This window comes from Aquarana catesbeiana, linkage group LG10 (assembly GCF_042186555.1).
Source record: "Aquarana catesbeiana isolate 2022-GZ linkage group LG10, ASM4218655v1, whole genome shotgun sequence".
Classification (NCBI taxonomy): domain Eukaryota; kingdom Metazoa; phylum Chordata; class Amphibia; order Anura; family Ranidae; genus Aquarana; species Aquarana catesbeiana.
The window spans coordinates 125,960,757-125,983,579 of record NC_133333.1 but is presented as its reverse complement, the minus strand read 5'-3'; the positions used below and the strand labels follow the sequence as shown (position 1 = coordinate 125,983,579).

The 22,823-nt window shown below is 43.8% G+C and overlaps 1 protein-coding gene across 1 annotated transcript in view; it reads right to left on the bottom strand.

Annotated features, from left to right (window-relative positions):
* TBCEL (tubulin folding cofactor E like) overlaps positions 1-15,445 on the bottom strand; it is a 130,106-nt gene extending 114,661 nt beyond the window's left edge. The window contains exons 1-2 of the mRNA XM_073602577.1: positions 15,378-15,445; positions 6,541-6,610 (exon numbers count right to left, since the gene is read on the bottom strand). The gene's annotated coding sequence lies outside the window, so the exon portion shown is untranslated. The remainder of the gene's footprint in view (positions 1-6,540; positions 6,611-15,377) is intronic.
* Positions 15,446-22,823: the final 7,378 nt, after the last annotated feature.

Sequence of the window (22,823 nt, the reverse complement as noted above, 5' to 3'; positions counted from 1 at the left end):
AGCAAAACACAGTGCTCGAGGAATATCTGTCTTACTTTCAGGCAGATCATCCTCCTGATTAGGCCTATCCAGCCATTTGACTTGATCCTTTACGGACTGGCAAATACCAATTGCTGCAACAACTGGCTGAATGGCTGAACTGGCCAAAGAAAAGTAAGCCTTTAATAACTCCAATTTCTTGTCAACAGGGTTTTCAAGCCCTGTGCGTTATCTACCGGACAAGTTAAGTTCTTGTTTAAGGAAGAGACTGCTGCATCTACGGCTGGCATGCTCCATTTTTTGCTGAACTTTTCATCCATGGGATATAAAAGGGTAAACCTTTTAGGAGGCAAAAAAGTTTTGTCAGGATGGTCCCAATCAGCATACACACCTGTTCCAACAGGGATTGTAGCAAGCTGTGCAATCTGAAAAGGTCTCAGAGATCCCAAAGAGGACCAAGGGGGCTCAGTCACATCTGCAAGAGACAACTTAAAGGCAGATCAAACCATTTCGGTCATAGTCAGGATCAAAAACCTCTGCGACTGAGAGGCAGACATCGAGTGGATATCTTCTTGTTCAGATTGCTCAAAAGCAGACTCATCTGCCGGGCACTCCACCGAATCCTAAGCTTTAAGCTCTTCCCCATCCTCAACCCATTCCTGTTCCAGACAAGGAGACTCCGGGAGGGGGATCTGTCACGCTTCCTGCCACCCCGTGGGATAGAGGCTGTTTGAATACACAGCCTGCAAACTGGGGATGGGACCAATGGTGGTCGACCAGTAGGGGTGCAACAGATCGTCACCGATCCGTGATCCGAACGGTTCAACCTGTTCGGATCGGCACACATGCGCTCCGCGGAGCGCGCCGTTGCCTCTGCCTTAGGAAAGGCCACGGCTTCGGCCTAGCTCCGGAGCGGCGGCCATCTTGGTACACCCGGCGGCCGTTTACCACGTGATCGCTCCGTCAAAAGATGGAGCGATCACTTGTAAACAAACCGGCGTAATGTCATGACGCCGTTTCCTCTCTCCCCTCTGTGTACTGATCTGTACAGTGGAGGGGAGAGATCGGATGGCAGCAGCGCTGTGGGCTGGATCTGTAGTGCCCACAGCGCTGCTCTGTGAAATTGCAGTCACATCCATGGATCCATCCATCCATGCTCAGCCATCCCTCCATACTCTGCCATACCCTGCCAATACTCTGCTTTACCCTGCCAATACTAGGGGTGCAACAGATCGTCACCGATCCGTGATTCGAACGGTTCAACCTGTTCGGATCGGCACACATGTGCTCCGCGGAGTGCTCCGCTGCCTCGGCCTTAGGAAAGGCTGAGGCTTTGGCCTAGCTCCGGATCGGCGGTAATCTTGGTACATCCGGCGGCGGCGGTGCGCGCTGACGTTATCACCCCTCAACTCGTGGATCTGATCTGGCCGGCTTGGCGGTTGTTATTATGTAAGGTAAGACTAAACAACACTAGTCTTCCTTCCTAATTCCTATACTCATACTGTATATACAGTGGGGAAGTCTGTGGATATTATTACAGTGGGGGAGATTGTGGATATTATTACAGTGGGGGAGATTGTGGATATTATTAAAGTGGGGGAGATTGTGGATATTATTACAGTGGGGGATATTTTTTTTTTGTTGATCCGATAATGATCCGAACCGTGACTCCTGATCCGAGGAACGATCCGAACTGTGAGTTTTTTGATCCGTTGCACCCCTATCGACCAGTTGTGCTAAATCACTCCCAAAACTATCAAAGGCTTTTATTAAAAGGGAAAAAGAGGAAAAGGAAAGAGAATAGGATAAAAAAAGAAGAAAGGGGAAAGAGACAGCGAGCCTCTCCCGGGGCAGTAAGAGATCAGCCACAGATCTGACCAGGTTGATCCCGTCAGGTATATAATCCAGGGGTCCCGGGAATCTTGTCCTTCAAGATGGCAGAGAGGTGTTCCTGTACCATTATCCAGGACAACTTACTCTTTAACCACTTAAGGACTGAGCCTCTTTCTGAGATTTGTTGTTTACAAGTTAAAAACTGTTTTATTTACTAGAAAATTACTTAGAACCCCCAAACATTATATTTTTTTTTCTAACACCCTAGAGAATAAAATGGCGGTCATTGCAATACTTTCTGTCACACCGTAGTTGCGCAGCGGTCTTATAAGCGCACTTTAACAATAAGTCAACAGTAAAGTTAGCCCAAGTTTTTTATATTGTGAAAGATAATGTTACACCAAGTAAATTGATACCCAACATGTCACGCTTAAAAATTGCGCCCGCTCGTGGAATGGCAACAAACTTTTACCCTTAAAAATCTCCATAGGCGACGTTTAAAAAATTCTACAGGTTGCATGTTTTGAGTTACAGAGGAGGTCTAGGGCTAGACTTATTGCTCTCAATCTACCGATCGCGGCGATACCTCACATGTGTGGTTTGAACATAGTTTCCATATGCGGGTGCTCACGTATGCGTTCGCTTCTACACATGAGCTCGGCGGGACGGGACGCGTTTAAAAACTTTTTTTCTTTTATTTATTTTACCTTTTTATTTTTACACTGTTCTTTTAAAAAAAAAAATGTGTCACTTTTATTACTTTTTTTTTTTTTTTTTACATTTTTATATGTAAACATCCCTTGTAATAGAAAAAAAGCACGACAGGACCTCTTAAAACGGTGTTCCGCCCACCGATGCAAAAATTAAAAGCCAGCAGCTGCACATACTGCCGCTGCTGACTTTTAATAATCGGACACTTACCTGTCCTGGAGTCCAGCGATGTCAGCACCGCAGCTGATGTTTCCATCAGCTGTCGGGTGCATGCCGCCTCCATTGTAAGTAAGGGAACCCGGCAGTGTAGCCTTTCGGCTTCACGCCGGGAACCCTACTGCGCATGCGCGAGGCTCCGCTCCTCTCTCCTACTGGCCCGGCAACAGGGGGAGGAGGAGGGAGCCTCAGCCGTGACGTAAAAACCGGCGGCTCAGGCTCCCGGAAGTGGGGAAAGCATACCTCTGAAAGACAGGTATGCTGTTCCCCCTCCCTCCCGAAAGGTGCCAAATGTGGCAGCGGAGGGGGGGAGGAGTACAATGAGCGAAAGTTCCACTTTTGGTTGGAACTCCGCTTTAAATAGGAGATCTGGGGTCAAAAAAACCTCAGATCTCATATTTACACAAAAATGCAATAAAAAAAAAAAAAAAAATTTAAAATGAATTGTCATTTAAAATAAATAAATAAATAAAATGTCCCTTTAAACACTTCAGCCCCGGAAGGTTTTATCCCCTTCCTGATCCCTTTTTACAATTTGGCAGTGCATCGCTTTAACTGGTAATTGCGCGGTCATGCAAAGCTGTACCCAAACAAAATTTGCGTCCTTTTTTTCCCCCCACAAATAGAGCTTTCTTTTGGTGCTATTTGATCACCTCTGCGGTTTTTATTTTTTGCCCTATACGCAAAAAAAAGAAGGAAAATATTGAAAAAAATATATATTTTTTTACTTTTTGCTATAATAAATATCCCCAAAAATGTTTTTAAAAAACAAATCAATTTAGACCAATATTTACTCTTCTACATATTTTTAGTCAAAAAAAAAAAAAATCGCAATAGGCGTATATTGATTGGTTTGCACAAGTTATAGGGTCTACAAACTATGGGAAAGATGTCTGGCATTTTTATTATTATTTTTTTTTTTTTACTAGTAATGGCGGTGATCTGCGATTTTTAGCGGTATTGTGACATTGCGAAGGACAGATCGGACATTTTTGGGACCACTGTCATTTATACAGTGATCAGGGCTATAAAAATGCACTGATTACTGTGTAAATGACACTGGTAGGGAAAGGGTTAACATTAGGGGACGATCAAGGGGTTAAATGTGTGCTCCCTCAGTGCGTTCTAACTGTATGGGGATAGGACTGAGTAGGAGAGACATATCGCGGTTTCTACATAGTAGGAACAAATGACATGTCTCCTCTCCTCTAACGGCACAGCAATTTGTGTTTACAGACACACAAATCCCCGTGCTGGCGCTCGGGCACACGCATTGGGTCCCCCGCCGTGTAGCGGGCATGCCCTCTGGCGGCTCTTAAAGGAACCCGTACCTGTGTGGGGTTTCGTGCAGGGGAGTTATTCTGCCCCCTTATATAGATGTGAGCCGGTCAGGAACCGGTTAAGAGCTATGGGCGGAAGTGACGTTTTGACGTCACCTCCGCCCTGCAATAATATGGAGACGGATGAGGGCCATCTTCCCCTCACTCGTCTCCATACCAAGCCAGGGAGAGGACCCGATCGACTCCACCACTACCGACGGCTCCAGTAAGCGGCGGAGGGCATCAGAGAGTGGCGGGAGGGGGGGCCCTCTCCCGCCGCCGATAAAAGTGATTTCGCTGCGAATCCACTTTTATCTGAAACCAGACCGCTCACTGATGAAGAGGATACCGGGGTTATAGTAGCTAGCTGCTGCCATAACAACGAAATCCCTCAAAGTGCCGACGTATATCGGTGTGAGCCGGTCCGGAAGTGGTTAAAAAGTCAAAAGATAGCACCAGGGATTTCCAGGATCTTGCAATCGTTATACTGGCTGCTGTAAAGATAAAAGAAACTGGGAGTTGGGTGGGTCTCAAGCTCCCCCAACAGGGTGTCCGAGGAGTGCCTGTTGCGGGGATTGGTCCCCATAAGAGAATGGAATGTTTTTTTCTCAACAAAAGTGGAGTTACTCTTTAATTTACAAATTAAGGTTTATTGGCATGGACCATAGGGTACGTACCTGAACAGAAAACTGGTACAGGGGCGCATACAAAGGGTGGTGATAAGTAACGAGTACGAGAAAAGTCTGGAGTGGTAAGTGGGGTACCCAAGAACTCTGTCTTGGTACCAATTATGTTTCATTTATTCATAAATGATATAGAGGATGGTATAAATTGTTTAATCACAGTGTCTGCTGATGATACAAAGCTAAGCAGGGCAATAACTTCACAGGAGGATATAGTAACCTTACAAGAAAATCTCAATAAAAAAATGGGGTGGGCAACTACAGTGCAAATGAGGTTTAATGTTGAAAATTTTAAAGTATTTGGGCGCTAAAAACATGAACACAAGTTACTCACTAGGGGGAGAACTTTTGGTGGAATTCAGGATGGAAAAAGATCTGAGGGCCCTATAGGATCACAGGCTCAACAATGACATGCAATGCCAAGCTGCAACAAGCAAATCAAGCAGGCTATTAGCATGCAATAAAAAGGGTATCTACTCAAGCGATAAAACCATAATTCTACCACTTTACAAGACTAGTTCAGGCCACATCTTGTGTATGCTGTGCAGTTCTGGTCACCAGTCCTCAGGAAGGATGCACTGGAACTGGAGAGAGTCTAGAGAAGGGCAGCAAAGCTAATAAGGGGACTGGAGGACCTCAGTTACGAAGAATGACTACAAACACCAAACCTGTTCTACCTGTAGAAGAGATGTTTGAGAGGGGATATGATAGCAATAAATACATACCTCAATGGTGATTCTAACATAGGGAAAAAACTATTTAGTCTCAGAGAGATTAAAAAGACATGTGGCCACTCATTGAAATTAGAGAAGAAGCAGTTTAACCTTAACCTGTGTAGAGGGTTCTTTACTGCCTGAGCGATAAGGATGTGGAACTCCCTTACACAACTGATGGTGCCAGCGGGGAGTGTCGATAGTTTCAAAAAACTTTTAGATGGGCATCATAGCTAACACAATATGCAGGGATATGGGAATTATTACAGACAAAACACATGCATACACCCACATTCGCAAAGTTTGAACTGGATGGACTGGTGTCTTTATTCAACCTTACCCTATGTTACTATGTTGTGAGTGGGACAGCAGAGGAAATCTCTGCAATGGAGCCTTGGATAGCAGAAAAAACCCAACAAGAGTTCTAATGCTCTCCTACTACTTTCAAAACAATGAATAAAGTTTTAGCTTCACATACACTTTAAAGCGTTTGTAAAGGTGTTTTTTTTTTTTTTTTTTTTAAATAACAAACATGTTATACTTACCTTCACTGTGCAGCTCGTTCTGCACAGAGTGGCCCCGAACCTCGTCTTCTGGGGTCCCTCGGCGGCTGTTTCAGCTCCTCCCCGCAAGCATTCACCACCTTAATGCGAGCTCCCTCGCACGGTGGTGAGTGCTTGCGGGCGCGCTCCCGTGATACAGCCGGCGGCTATAGCCGCTCGCTGTATCACTCGGCCCCGCCCCCCGGCGCGCCGCGTCATCGGATGTGATTGACAGCAGCGCGATCCAATGGCTGCGCTGCTTTCAATCCATCCACTGCAGCCAATCAGCGGCCAGGGTGAGCGGAGGAACAGATGTCGGGAACGCGAAGCTGACTTTCGAGGCGTCAGGTAAGTAAAACGGGGGGGCTGGGGGCGGCGGTTCTGTCAGAAGTTTTTTCACCTTAATGCATAGAATGCATTAAGGTGAAAAAATTTTTACCTTTACAACCCCTTTAACTCACCAGACCTAAACACTGACATACATTAGCAAATACAGAACTTCAAAGACATTACCGTAGATAACAGTGAGATAATTGTGACTTACCAACTGAAGAGCTTCTATTCTATCTTTTACATAGGTGGGCCCTATTTCCAAAAATATCACTTCTACTTTTCTGTAAACAGGAGAGAAACTTCATCAAACTGAAAACAGCTTTAAGCAAAGAGCTACATAGTGCACTACTATTTACAAAAAACATGTTAAAAAAAAAAAAAAAAAAAAAAAGAACAAAAACTCTAATCTTAAATCTTACGCCTAACTAGCCTTAAAACGTGCCCAATACCTGTGCCAACCAGTGTTAATTTTGTTGACTAAAACATTTTAGTCGACTAAATGAATACTATTTTAGTCGACTAAAACTAAAACAATTGAGATGACTAAAATAAGACTAAAACTAAAATGGCATTTTAGTCAAAAGACTAAAATAGGACTAAAACTAAAATGGCATTTTAGTCAAAAGACTAAGACTAAAACTAAATTGAAATTTGACTTCAAAATTAACAATGGTCTGTAGTGCATGTTCATACCTCAGTACCATAAATAATAACATATTAGATTTCTCACTCCAGCAGTATATAATGAATTTGGGAATTGTAGAGAATTGTTAACTAATGCATTACAATTTATTTACACCCATTCGATTTTAGACGACTAAAATGAGTTTTAGTCGACTAAAATGTACTGGAGATACGTCTATTCATGCAGAAAGCAGGATTCAGCCCTGCCCCCGCGTCATTGGATTAGATTGACAGCAGCGGGAGCCAATGGCTGCGTCGCTATCAATCCATGCAATCAGGACCCAAGACACCAGCTTTTGCTGGTGTCCCCGGCGCGAGATAGAGGGGGTACAGGTAAGTAAAATGGGGCAGAATTACAAGGGGGTTTTCCCCTCAATGCATAGAATGCATTGAGGTGAAAAACCTTGAGGGTTTACAGCCCCTTTAAAGTGGATGTAAACCCTCAGATATACCCAGTGAAGTGAACAACCAGATGATACACAGAGATGAAATGATACACAGGGATGAAACAAATCCTCCTACGTAGCTTTTACTTGTCTATCTGCAGCCCTCTTTCCCCCACACCCCTTCAAAAAGGCAGAATAATGTTAAAATTCTTCTTTCTCTGTCAGGAGCAGAGGGGAGGGGGCCGAGAGGCTGCAGTTACAGTGTGTGAGAGCTGATTGGAGGAAAGAAACACCCCCCCCCCTCTACACAGCAGAAGAACTGTGTTGTGAATAGACAAGCTGCTTGCTGAGCTCCCTCCCAAACACAAATATATCTCATATGTTGGTAAAACTTCTTAGAAGTGACTCATACTGGTAACAGAGGAATGAAGCACCACAGAAAATCGACACTTAGCCCATGGTCACACCAGTGTAACTTGTCATGTGATTTGACCGTTTAAAATCGCATTACAAATCGCATCCTTTTGTCAGCATTGGAAGGGCTCAAATCGGTGCAACTCGTAGTCGCACCAATTTTGAAAGTAGTTCCTGCGCTACTTTTAGCAAGTTCAGGTGCGACCTGCATAGACATCTGTGCATGAAGTTGCACGAATGTCTTCCAAGTCGCACCTGAAGTAGCACTGAAATGCTACTTTGAAATGATGCTACCTCAAGTCAAGTAGCACGATTTCAATGTTGCGATCTGTGTGACCAGGGTGTTAGAGCTTTGGAGAAAGATAAGAGTTCATGACTAAAGTTTACATCCACTTTAAAGCAGAAGTTCAGCCAAAAACGAACTAAAGCTGTTTCATGTTTCAAATTCCAAAAGAATTTTCTTTCAAAAATCGTAACGAAGAATTTTCATTCAAATCTTGCACCACTGGTGGGACGCAGTAGCGCCTGATTTCCGTGCAGCCATTGAACTTGAGTGATCGGACATGATGGAAATTTTTTGAAAAACTAACAAGTTTCTAATCAATGATGGGGGAATCATGTGAGAAATATAATCGAAAATGAAATGCGCATGAGCTGTGACCTGGAAAGAAAAGAAGATTCCCGACCATGAAAACTCTTTTCTGTAGCAACATGAGGTGAAATTGAAGGCTTGGTTGGCTGAATTTCGAATCAATGGTGGCACCGTCAGATCACAAGACACACGAAATGTCTGATTTTCAAATGAAAATATGTTCGGAATTCGACCCATGTATGGCTTGCATAACTCAAATCTACTCACAGCCACATTCTAAGACTAATATATCTAACCTTGTAAAACTAAAATCGCTATACGTGCCTTTTCTGAAGCCGATCCTGTCCAGTCTCCGGTGGCGGAAGCTGTGTGCAGGAGACAGCCGACAATTGCTGTGAAAGGTCTGGGAAGTGACGTCACCATAGAGTTAATGTGGGGCTTCCATTGTCAGCTGCCTCTCCTGCACACAGAAGCCGCCGCTGACAGCTCAGCGTGGGACCGGAATGGCTGCAGAAAATGTATAGCAATTTTTACTATACAGGCAAGATAGATTTGCTTTAGAATGCGGCTGCCATTAGATTGAGAGTTAGTTTGTTTACGTCTACTTTAACTATTTTCAGGCAGCTCTGCTCTGCTCATGTGATCCAGCACCCCTATGCCAGCCAACACAGATGCATGGAAGAGGAGCGAGCATCGACAACGGATAGGCCATTGAAGGCTATGGGTGACTCTCCCCATTCCCCTGCAGCCACCACTGTCTGAGACAGGGGATCACATGACTAGACCAGAGCAGCCTGAAAATAGGTAAGTATATACATCTTTTTTACATAGGCTAGTTAGCATAAGTGTAAGGAGGGGGAGAGGTTAGTTTTTTTTAAGGCTAGATAAAGTGAAGTTCCACCCACCTTTGAGAGGTGGTCTTAAATGAAAGGCCACCTCTCCACCCCTCGTTTTTGGCTAGTTACATTTTTTTTTTCTTGTAAACTTACCTTTTTTATGAAGTACAGCCTGTACTTCCGATCCATCCAGGCTGCGGCGCAGAACGTCATATCCTCTTCTTCGGCAAGCCCCCCCGATGTCTTCTGGGACATGTGTGTGTTCCAGAAGACAGCCGGCCATTCACAAAGCGCAGCGCGACTCGCGCATGCACAGTAGGAAACAGGCAGTGAAGCTGCAAGGCTCCACTGCTGGTAACCCTTAATTAGAATGGCGGCGCCTGCACCTGATCCGATTGGCGGATTGGCCCCGGGGGGCAGACATCGCGGGCTCCCTGGACAGGTAAGTGTCCTTATTAAAAGTCAGCAGCTACAGTGTTTGTAGATGCTGGCTTTAATTAAAAAAAAATATTTGCGGGTGGAACACCGTTTTAAGTGTAGGCTGGAATTCATATTTACTGTCAGGATTATTTTTATTGTCTGTGTCCTGTTAACTTTCTTTCTCAGAGAAACTAAAGACATGAGGAGATATCAGGGTTGGTTTACTAAAGGCAACTAGACGGCAGTGTTAATTTTGGCAGCAAATTTCGATTTAGTTTTAGTCTTAGGACTAAAATGGCATTTTAGTTTTAGTCCCATTTTAGTCTTCTGCAATTGTTTTAGTTTAAGTCGTATTTAGTTGACTAAAATCTCCAGTACATTAGTTAACATTTCTCTACAATTTCCAAACTCATTATATACTGCTGTTATTTATTATGGTATTGAGGTATGAACATGCTCTACAGACCAGTGTTAATTTTGAAGTCAAATTTCAATTTAGTTTTAGTCTTAGTCTTTTGGCTAAAATGTCATTTTAGTTTTAGTCGTATTTTAGTCTTAGTCGTATTTTAGTCGACTAAAATAATATTCATTTAGTCGGCTAAAATGTTTTAGTCGACAAAATTAACACTGCTAGACTGTTAATTTTGCAACGTGCAGTTTCACTCTGCAAGTGCAATTGCTCCAGGGCTTAGTAAAGGAGGTAAAGCTTCACTTTGCAAAGAATACCCAATCACATGCAGAGAAAATGAAAAAAACAGCATTTTTGCCTGCACATGATTGGTTGATGGAGGTCCGCAAAGCCCCCAGTCATTTACTAAGCTCTGGAGCAACTGCACTTTGAAAAGTGCACAGTCTATTTGCCTTTAGTAAATCAACCCCATCCTCTCTTATGTTGACCATACACAGCTCAAGTTTTGGCCAATTCCAGCTGCACAAGAAATCAAAAGATTCCCCCATCCACGCTACCCAGTGTAGATGGAGTTATTTCCCCTGCCGGATATTGTATTATGATAGGCACAGCTTCCACATCTATTAGAGAACCGAACAGTGGCTGCATCCCCAAAAGTATTAGTCAACTCCAAGTTAACATAATTGCAGATAGTGAGGGTAAAACTACCATATTACAGTTGTCATCAGAACAGAAAGTGAGAAAAAAAATGTTGAAATATGGATTCTATAATGGTGACAACTTTCTAATGCTGGCCCATACACTATATGAAAAATTGGCCGAAATGTGGTCATTTAGGCCCATTCATACATGTGCGGTGCGAATTGAAGCTCAGGTTTCCCTGCGAAGAGAAAAATCAGTTGTTCAGCATTTCATGTCAGTTTTTGATCAGGTCAGGATTGCATCAGGATTTTATACTGTTCACAAAGGAATGCATCTGCGAATCAGATGCGTTCACATAGAAGATAATGTGCTTGCAATTCGCACCGCAATGCCCAGAGAACGCACACGTTTTTTGGGCAATGCGGAGTGCGTATGCAACGCATATATGTGAACCAGCCTCATTTAAATGAACGTATTTTAAAATGTCATGCGAATTGGATGCGGTGTAAGCCGCATCCAATTTGCATAGGTGTGAAGCGGGCCTCAGACAGTTTGTTCGTTTTTCGGCCAGTTAATGGGCACAAAATTGATAATCGTTAGGACGTTTTTGAGCTGAAAAAACGAAGGACAAGTTTGGAAATTTTCTGCCAAACGAATGATAAATTGAAAGGTTAATGTGTTTCCTGTCCGAACTGTCTGCACTAGGTATATGTAAAAAAAACAAACAAAAAATGCATTCATTTATGTCCACTGAACGATTTATCAGTCATTACATGATGACACTATCGTTTTCGCTCACGGCCGAATGTTCATTTTTCGAAAATGGGTTTTGCCGATTTTTCGTTTAGTGTATGGCCAGCATAAGATTGGACCTCCATTCAATGAAGAGATTTTTTTCAAACTTCCTTTTGTGTCTCCAGGACAGGAAACAAACGAACATGTTCCCGCATTCAAAGAGCGCACCCAGTTCTATCCCATATGCAGTTTTTTATTTTATATATATATATATATATATATATACACACACACACACACACACACACACAGTATCTCACAAAAGTGATTACACCCCTCACATTTTTGTAAATATTTTATTATATCTTTTCATGTGACAACACTGACGAAATTACACTTTGCTACAATGTAAAGTAGTGAGTGTACAGCTTGTATAACAGTGTAAATTTGCTGTCCCCTCAAAATAACTCAACACACAGCCATTAATGTGTAAACTGCTGGCAACAAACGTGAGTACATACCTAAGTGAAAATGTCCAAATTGGGCCCAATTAGCCATTTTCCCTCTCTGGTGTCATGTGACTCGTTAGTGTTACAGGGTCTCAGGTGTGAATGGGGAGCGGGTGTGTTAAATTTGGTGTTATCGCTCTCACTCTCTCATACTGGTCACTGGATGTTCAACATGGCAACTCATGGCAAAGAACTCTCTGAGAATCTGAAAAAAAGAATTGTTGCTCTATATAAAGATGGCCTAGGGTATAAGAAGACCCTAAAATTGACCTGCAGCACAGTGGCCAAGACCATACAGTGGTTTAACTGGACAGGTTCCACTCAGAACAGGCCTCGCCATGGTCGACCAGTTGAGTGCACATGCTCATCGTCATATCCAGAGGTTGTCTTTGGAAAATAGACATATGACTGCTGCCAGCATTGCTGCAGAGGTTGAAGGGGTGGGGGGTCAGCCAGTCAATGCTCAGACCATACGCCGCACACTGCATCAAATTGGTCTGCATAGCTGCCGTTCTAGAAGAAAGCCTCTTCCAAAGATGATGAACAAAAAAGCCTGCAAACAGTTTGCTGAAGAGAAGCAGACTAAGGACATGGATTACTGGAACCATGCCCTGTGGTCTGATGAGATCAAGATAAACTTTTTGGTTCAGATGGTGTCAAGCATGTTTGGCAGGAACCAGGTGAGGAGTACAAAGACAAGTGTGTCTTGCCTACAGTCAAGCATGGTGGTGGGAGTGTCATGGTCTGGGGCTGCATGAGTGCTGCCGACACTGGGGAGATGCAGTTCATTGAGGAAGCTATGAATGCCAACATGTACTGTGACTGAAGCAGAGCATGATCCCCTCCCTTTGGAGACTGGGCCGCAGGGCAGTATTCCAACATGATAATGACCCCAAACACACCTCCAAGACGACCACTGCCTTGCTAAAGAAGCTGAGGGTAAAGGTGATGGACTGGCCAAGCATGTTTCCAGACCTAAACCCTATTAAGCATCTGTGGGGCATCCTCAAACGGAAGATGGAGTAGCGCAAGGTCTCTAACATCCACCAGCCCCGTGATGTCATCACGGACTCCAGTGGCAACCTGTGAAGCTCTGGTGAACTCCATGCCCAAGAGGGTTAAGGCAGTGCTGGAAAATACTGGTGGCCACACAAAATATTGACACTTTGGGCCCGATTGGGACATTTTCACTTAGGGATGTACTCACTTTTGTTGCCAGCGGTTTAGACATTAATGGCTGTGTGTTGAGTTATTTTGAGGGGACAGCAAATTTACACTGTTATACAAGCTGTACACTCACTACTTTACATTGTAGCAAAGTGTCATTTCTTCGGTGTTGTCACATTAAAAGATAGAATAAAATATTTACAAAAATGTGAGGGGTGTACTCACTTTTGTGAGATACTGTATGTTGGACCTCCTCAGAGAGAACACGGTTTCCACACCAAGAACAATGTTTGCTGGTGACATATGATATACAGATTCAATTTTAGTTGCAAAGAACGTTGTACGAGGTTCCATCTAAACAGGGAATTACATTTCTATTTAGTCAGGATGTCACTCATACTACAGTTGTTGGTGAATTTAACCACTTCAAAAGCTTCTTCTTTGAAAGCAATGTTAGACAAGTATCTCCATTTCATATGACCAGCTAAAAATGGGTATAGACCTTCAGTTGTTTTTAATCAACCAGCAGGCTGAACAAAAAAATACTGAAAAGTCGCTGAATCAACAGCGCTTGATCTTTCCCGCTGGGACATTGTATTCTGAGAGGGGGAACAAACCCCCGTCAGAATACACAGATCAGAACTGCAGCCACTGACTGCAAGCGCTGATCGAATGCTGGTTTTCCAGTCATTAGACCAGCTCCTGTAGAAAAGTCTGCAAGTCGTCCGGTTCCTGCTGAACTGGCCGATTATTGGCTTGTGTATTCCAGGCTTTATGGTCTGGAGATTCTACAGAATGCCCCTACCTGCAACACACTCAACAACAAAACTGGACAAATCTAAGGCTACTTTCACACTGGGGCATTGGCATGAAAGCGCCGCTATTTTTAGCTGCGCTTTACCGTCGTTTTGCGGAGGTTTTCGGCTGCCCATTGCTTTAATAGTGGTGTATACATCGCTGCAAAGATGCGGCTTGCAGGACTTTTTTTCCCGTCCTGCCAGCGCACCACTCCAGTGTGAAAACCCTTGGGCTTTCACATTGGAATGAGAGGAGAGGCTCTTTACAGGCGCTATTTTTAGTGCTATAGCGCCTGTAAAGCGCCTCAGTGTGAAAGCAGCCTAGTACTGGGAGGATATGACTATACTTAACATCAGGTGTCTAATAATGACAAGTGACTTTCTGAGTACAATTATCTGCTATCAGTCTGACTGGCTGCTACAAAACATCAACGATATTTCATTTTTAATCTACTTAGATAAAGATAAAAAAAAAATACTGTATAACATTACAGAAGAGAACAATAAACTGCCATTAAAGAATCATGGTGATATTAGTATATTTGTATACTTTCATCTGTGATCTCACTGTGCCCTATTGGACTCATGTGATAAGTTCAGAAACTGCATGATTCAACAGAGGTGACAAAAGTTTAACCCCTTGCCACCCAGGCCAATTCTGACTTTTCTCTCCTACATGTAAAAATCATCATTTTGCTAGAAACTGACATAGAACCCCCTGCCCATTGGAATTAATGGGCAGCGCCTGAAAAGCACTTTGAAAGTGGCGCAACACGGGCGCTTTTAACCCCTTCTTGGGGGTGAAAGCACCCCGCTATCGGCTGAAAAGCGCTGCTTAAACAGTGGTAAAGTGCTGCTAAAACTAGCAGAGCTTTACCGCTAACAGACCCGCCACCCCAGTGTGAAAGTAGCCTTAACCTCTCTTCTATTTGCACTCTTTTGGTTTTTTAAAGCCCAGATCCAGAAATTCAGCCACTTCCTAACATCTGCTGGCTCCCTGTCTGCTCACAGGCCGGGGTGATCAAGCTGTATTGCCTAACTGCAGCAGAGAAATGTCAGATCACCGGCCCTGGCTGTGTGGCAGAGCTGTGTGGATTTCAGGACAGAATGACAAATCCTTTGGCAGGCAGATCCTCTGCCCATCAATGTGTGTGATCTTTGTGCCTGGAGCTCACACTCCATTCTTCTCTGCCATCACCCCCCGGGCTCAGTCACCTCACAATGACCCCTCCACTGAGGAGGCTATGTCTTGGGACTTTATTACTACTTCCCCTGTAATGTTCTATACACATTTCCCCAGTCATTGAACCTGCCAACACCATCCACACATCACCCTCACATTCTGCTTCTGCACACTAAACCCAAATTACTACAAACACAGCCCAGGCACTGAGCCAATGCAAGTATTCCGTCCGGAACTAGTCGGCCCTAAACATCAGTCCCCCTCAGGTACTCACCGTGTCCACCGCGCATGCGCCCGGCAAAATTCGCGGCTCCAACAGCGCAGGGCGCCGAGATTTTTGCCGCGCATGCGCTGTGCCCGCCTTCTACAGGATCTCTGGGAGAGGGAAGTGGCGCGCGTGAGCGGGAATTATTTCCGGGACGGAGTCGGTTGTCTCTGCTGTAAACAGAAAGTGCATCGAGAGGCACAAAATAACGTGATATGCTTCCCAACACGAACTCATCTTATAGAATACACTTTCATATGTACTCAGTTCGTCCCGTGTAGAGGAAGTGGCATGCGCTGTGATTCATTTAAAGATGAAGTTTAAAATATATATTATATGTATTGTAGTGATTACCCTTGAGAGAACAGCTGAATGTGTTGGCTCACCTGTGCCCCGTCTCTGCAAACAGAACCCTGACTCTGATACATCTGACTGAGCAGAGAAGGTTCATTTCAGATAGCTGTATATACACCCCAATGGCTCAAACTGCATCCACACCTAGAATGGCATAGCAACTGGTTAAAGCTGAGTTCCACCCAATATTCGAACTTTAAGGACTCCTGACATGCCACATTTGGCATGTCATTTTTTGGGGGGGGTGAGCGGGTACCTAGTTTTGACAGGTACCCAGCTCCCACTTCCGCTCATGGCAGCGCTAGGGTTGCCACCTGTCCAGTATTCACCCAAACAGTCCGGGTTTTGAATTACGTGTCCAGGTTGCAGTCCACCTAAAACGAGGACCAATTATTCACACTGGGCTCCCCAAGTAACCAAGATAGTCACACACAAGTCTGCAGCTGCGGACGGCTGTCGGGGGGTAGGTTTGGCATCACTGAAGGGTGGGGTGATGATGTCAGCAAGTGCAATTTGGCCATGGGTATATGTGGAATTACACCCTGAAACACATTCTGCTACTTCTGAGTATTGGGATACCACATGTGAGAGACTTTTTGGCAGCCTAGTCACGTACAAGGGTCCAAAATCCAGTGACCACCTTCAGGCTTTCAAGGGACGTTAATTACGCATTGGATTTCCTGACTACCTATCACATTTTTGGAGGCCCTAAAATGCTAGGAAAGTATACATACCACCAAATGACCCCTTTTTGGGAAGTAGACACCACAAGCTATTTTCTGAGAGGCATGTTGAGACTTTGGAAGATTTTATTTTTTGCCACAAGTCTTTGGAAAATAACAGAGAAAAAATATTTTTTTTACACAAAGTTGTCACTTTAATTAGATAATTTTCACACAAATCATGGGTATATGTGGCATTACACCCCAAAACACATTCTGCTACTTCACCTGATTATGGGAATATCACACGTGTGAGACATTTTGGGAGCCTAGCCACGTACAGGGGCTCAAAATCCAATGAGCACTTTCTGGTTTTAAAAGGGAGTAACTTGAGCATTTGATTTCCTGACTACCTATCACAGTTTCAGAGGCCCTGAAATGCCAGGATAGTACAAACATCCCCCAAATTAGCCCTTTTTGGAATGTAGACATTCCAAGGTATTTGAAAAGAGGCATGGTGAGTATTTTGCAGCATAGGAGCTATCGTCCGCTGACCATCTCACACTCCTAAGGCATACGTGTTCCTTTTTTTTAATTGCAGATGGAGAAATCTCCCCCTGCAGGCACTGACGTATGTTTTCTGAGAGGAGCACCTTGCTGCTGTCAGAATGCACAAATCTGTGCTGCAGCTCATTGGCATTCCTGTAAAGCAAACAACAGTTAACAATAACACACAGTAACTATATAACATTAATCACTTATCGATTGCCCGCCGTCGATTGACGGCGGCAGAATGGCACTACTGCGCAAATTGCCGTAGCTGTCCACCAGGCACCCACAATCGCTCCTGACAGAGCAAGAACGGAGATTTGTGTGTGTAAACACACAAATCCACATCCTGTCAGGGGAGAGGAGACAAATCGTGTGTTCCTAATGTATAGGAACAACGATCGGTCTCCTCCCCAAGTCAGTCCCATCCCCTACAGTTAGAACATACAGTGAGGGAACAAATTTAACTCCTTGATCGCCCCTAGTGTTAATCCTAGTGCTCCATAGTATCTCTGGATGATAAGGTAGTCTCCTTTGGAGCAATCACACAAAACTCATCCAACACGTTTCAGAAAGATTATTTCTTCAGGGATGTGACACAGAGCAACATCACTGTAAAAACAAATATATGATAGGTAAATACATCTAGTATTCAGTATCCTACCAAATAAGAAGCCTAATGCCCTGTACACACGGTCGGATTTTCCGACGGAAAATGTGCGGTTGGAGCTTGTTGTCGGAAATTCTGACCGTGTGTGGGCTCCATCGGACTTTTTCCATCGGAATTTCCGACACACACAGTTTGAGAGCAGGCTATAAAATTTTCCGACAACAAAATCTGTTCGTGTCAATTCCGACCGTGTGTGGACAATTCCGACGCACAAAGTGCCACGCATGCTCAGAATAAATTCCGAGACGGAACTGCTCGGTCTGGTAAAATTAGCGTTCGTAATGGATATAGCACTTTCGTCGCGCTGCAATGTTTTAAATTGTTTAATGCAGCGCACTCTCTTCTTCTTTATAATGCTAGAAGAATGATGTTGTTTTGCTGCTCATATTCACACAGAGTTCTCACAAACTTCTTTCTTTATTATTTATCGTGATTTCATGAATATAATATTTTTATTTGTCACATCTCCCGAAAAGAATTAAATTTTTTGATGTTTTTAGATTTTGTTTTTTTTGTTTTTATTTTTTGAAATCCTGATCTCCTGTTATTTTTTGTATATATATTTTTTTTTAACTCCAGAATAGTTTTGGGTGTGTTTTGTGTGTCAAGTTACCACAACACGATTATTATCTTGTATTGTTTAATCTCAAGGAGGTTCCTTAGTGTTGGTGTCTCTTGTTAATTTCACATTGTATTTTTGAAATGTACCTGGCTCCTCACAAACAAACTGTCCTTTTTCAAGGAAAACACGCATAGGCGAGTATAATAAAACAAACCAAAAATGTATTAAGGGGTCATAACCAAAGAAAGAGGGAGGCAACGCTGGAGAAACAGCAGAAATTGTCGAAGCCTTTGGCCCCCTGGGCACACATCAATTATTTTACTGCAAAATAAGTCCAAGAGATCATGAACAGCAGCAGATGACATGTATTGTCCCCAGGCTGTGGTCATACAAGAGCCTGCGTCTTTTGTCAGACCAGACTGAACCCAGGCCATCACTTTCTTGTCTTCCTTACACGCTTCCTTCCAGGCTGTGTCTGTGGTGTTGGAGGTGTGGCAGGAGGAGGAGGAGGATGATGCAACTCAGGTGGGTATTGGGTGTGATTTTGCCCCTCACCCCCTTACTTAATGTTTTATAAAGGTTGTCCTCACACATGAGGCATTGGCCCTCCTGCATGTCCTGCAGTTTTGTGGCAGCCATGCAGTCAATGGCCTCTTCAAGAGTGTGGGTGGCTCTGAGGGACGCAGAAGCCTCCTGAATCAGCCTGAGCGCTGACTCCTCCACATTACTCCCCTTCCTGGTCTTTTGTTTGGAAGGCGGAGGGGAGAAACCTGTGATTCTGTGAGGCTCCTACTGGGCCCGGCCACCTCCTGGCTGACACTTACCTCCGCCTCCTCCTGGCTGCCACTTACCCCGGACACCTCCTGGCTGCCACATTCCCCAGCCTCCTCCTGTGTGCCACATTCCACAGCCTCCTCCTGGCTGAGGTCTTCTTGTGTATGAAAAAGGGACATAGTTTTAGTTTTTTCTTCATCAATCACACACAATTTTCACCTCATGACTGTTGCAAATTGAATGTTAACAAATATAAAAGACTATCATTCTGAGCCCAGCATTTTTCATTCTTGTCCCAATTATTTTTGCCCACTACTGTCTATTGATATGTAAAACACTTTATTAAATTAGCATTTAGTGATCAATAATAACATCTAGTAAACATCATTTATTTATTGACCAGAAATCTGTAGAAGAATGCTATACCTGACTCAAGCTGGGCTCACCCACTTCTTCCTGGCTGGAAGTCCCAGGTTGGACATCGGAAGCCTCAGCTGGGGTGGAATATAGGGTGGAAGGAAGGGTTGAGAGGGATTCCCTGACTTCAGTCTGGTCTGACAGAAAACGAGGTCTCTCATAGTACCACAGCCTAGGGACATAAATGTCATCTGCTGCAGCTCTTAAATCTCTGGGAATCCTGGACCTTCTTGCGCTACCTAAGATAAGTGCTCCTCAGGCCACCAATTTTGGCTTTTAAATAGGGGATGGTTGCTGTGGGGACCACCGGCTTTACCAACTCCAGCAGTTTCTCCAGCACTGCTTGCCTCTTTTGTTTATGATTATATTGCGGATGTTTGACCTGCCACAGACAGGGCAGCTCCCTGTATTTATCTATGAACAGGGGGAGGAAGTTGTGGTCATTGAAGTCATCCATTTAATCTGCAATACACAAGACAAACCCTAATGTCAGGCTAAAGTCTCCTAATCTTGTCCCAATATAGGTCTCAATCTATAAACAGTATAAGCCCAAGTTTAAATGTTAGCTTCGTTATCACGATCGGCACTTCCGATACTCCTTCCTCCGCTCACAGATCGTACGTACAACGCACACGTGTTATGCTTTATATACACTGCGCATGAAACTCCGCCCGCCCCTGACGTTCTTTCTAGTCTATTCCGCGCCTCTTCTCGTTCGGCGGAGTGGGGAAGAGCACATGGCGGAGACACAACAGGTGCATGCTAATAGCAGCAACGAGGAGGAGGAGGAAAGGCTGGAGCCAGAAACGTCACGATCCCAGAGGAGATTTAAGGCATCAAATATAGCCTTTGTTGAGATGGTGGAGATGGTCGACATATTGAAGAGAGCTGACTATGGCAGGAAGTATGGACCTTACCCCAATGTCAGAAAGGCCAAGATCATGGCGAAAGTTGTGAAGAGTCTGCACAGGAATTTTGGGGTATGGTGATCCAAGGATCAACTGAGGAAGCGGTGGTGGGACCTCAAATTAAGGGAGCACGATCAGTATAGAAGGATCAGGAGAGTGCTGCAAAAAAGTAAGTAGTTGCCCTGTGTTCCTATTCTTTATTTTTCTTACGTTCGTGCTGCTCCATGAGCTTTTCTTTACTTTAAAATGGCAACTTTCACGTTCATGGACACATTATTCGTTCATAGGAAACATTGTTCGTTCGGCCAATAAAACACCATGTTTTGTCCAGATGCAGTTCAATACATTTTTTCTGGCCTACTTCTCTTAAAATAAGTTTGTTGTCTAGATGGGTTATTAACTAGAATGAAATGCAAACTAGATTCTGTGTAAAGAGAGGACACTCAGCAGCTGTTTACACATCTGGATGCTGGAGCACTAGTGTGGGACACCAGAACACCCTTTTTATTAGGGGGCCCACTATACTATAGGGGTGACTCTATCTGTGAAGCTTGTACAAAACAGGTAAGTATTCAAGCTTGACAAAGGACAAAAATATTTCTTCATCTTGCAACTCTGCCAAAAGAGACAATTGTACCCCACTTCCAAGCAATGTTTCATATTCCTATTTCTGCCATCAAATATCTGTGTGCTAAGTATACCTATTTTTTTTTACAATAGGGGAGAAAAGACTCGGAGGACACCACATATCAGAGGAGACCGTGGACCCCCCACCTCAGGAAGAAGGGGAAATCCCCCAAACCCAAACAGAGGAGGAGGAGGGAGATGTTGTGGAAATTGTCACCACAGCAGGTGAGTGTCTGCGACCACAGCTTCAGGTAAGAGATGGATGTCTGCATATTTATAATACATGGTGTTTTTTTTTTTTATATTTTAGGTTATCGTGATGTTGTGGAAGAGGAATGTCACTTCACCAGTGAAAGTGCCCAGATCCTCATCAGGGAGATAATGGGGTGTAATAGGGATTTGGAAAACATCAAGCAAAACATCAATGATGTTCAAAACAAAATGAAGAACATCATTGATGTTTTAGGGAGAATTTAAAATACCCAGAAATACCTAACTTACTGCAGCTTTATTATTGTTATTTTTATGACAATTTTTTGACATATTATAGAAAAGCCAAATTTTGAAGATGCACACAGTGTGTCAACATGTGCTATTTTCCATCACGGGAGATCAATGTACGCGTTTTGTGGGTGCAACCCCTTCCTCAATAATAAAGTAGCTGAGAGGAAGGGGTTGCACCCACAAAACACGTCCATTGATCTCCCATGATGGCAGCTAACACATGTTGACATTAGGCAAATTGTGTGTATCTTCAGAATTTGGCTTTTCCAGGGGTGACTTCACCCCATCTGCTGAACGCAATATCAAACACAAGAGAATTATTAGGAGATGAGATATATCGGTGTGCAGGGACTGCCATCATCCTAGAAAATACTGGAAAAAATATATGCAGCTAGGTGCACATGGGGGACGCCCCTTTGGATTTTAAAGGCAGCATACGAGTAAGGGAAGTAAATAGTGATAAAAGGCACATTTAATGCCAACTTTATTGATATACAAATATGAATAAAATTGTCTAGAAGACAGAACAAACATACAAAAGGTTTACAAAAAATGTTCATATACGATTACTTGAATATAAACCATACAGAGCATAAATGAGTGATATCACCCGATGCCATCAACCCCAGGGCACCAACCCAGTCTGGGTGGGCATGGTGGGGGTGGGTGGCTAGAAAATGTATCCCAACATGTTTCGGAGAAGACCGTAGTTAAACTAGTATATTCCTTCTTCAGGGGATTTTATTTTACATATAAGCGGGTGAGAAAATGTTTCCTGTCTCTGAAACATAAATGTATACATAAATGAGTAACATAGCAAGGAAAGACTATACCATGGTCTGTTCACTGGCCATTGTTTTTAGAGGTAAGCAGAAACACAGTACTTACATGGTTAAACTCGCGTTGTAAGTCAAAGAATAATAGATAAAAGAATCACATGCTGGCTGTCCACCGGTGGCAGGGGGGGGGGGGGAACCATGGTGACACACAGAGCCGCAGGGGCACTTTCACAAGGGACGCCAAATCCTCCCTGTAGCAAACAATGTCACCATTAGGGGGAAAGAAATAGCACATAGGGAAAGGGCAAAAAGGTATATATGAAATTACTCTAAAGCTTAGTGTGTATTAACACACTATGCTATATGCAGCATAGTATAGCATATCGAGGTAGCTAGTCATGTATAAGTAACAGGATCCTGAAAAACAGGGTTCCTACCTTGATTAGTTGAAAATGGTGCGATTGTTGTAATGGCCAAAACCATCTGCTGCTGACAGTCCGGTGTCCGCCTAGAAAGTGGCAATGGACATCCGTCTGAGAGCAGCAGGAAGCCCTTATGTATGTGGAGTGAGCCAATAAGGTGTAAAGTGCTTGGATTGCTCACAGCTGTGTTAAACACAGCCGAAGGAAGACAATAGAGGGGTGTGTAA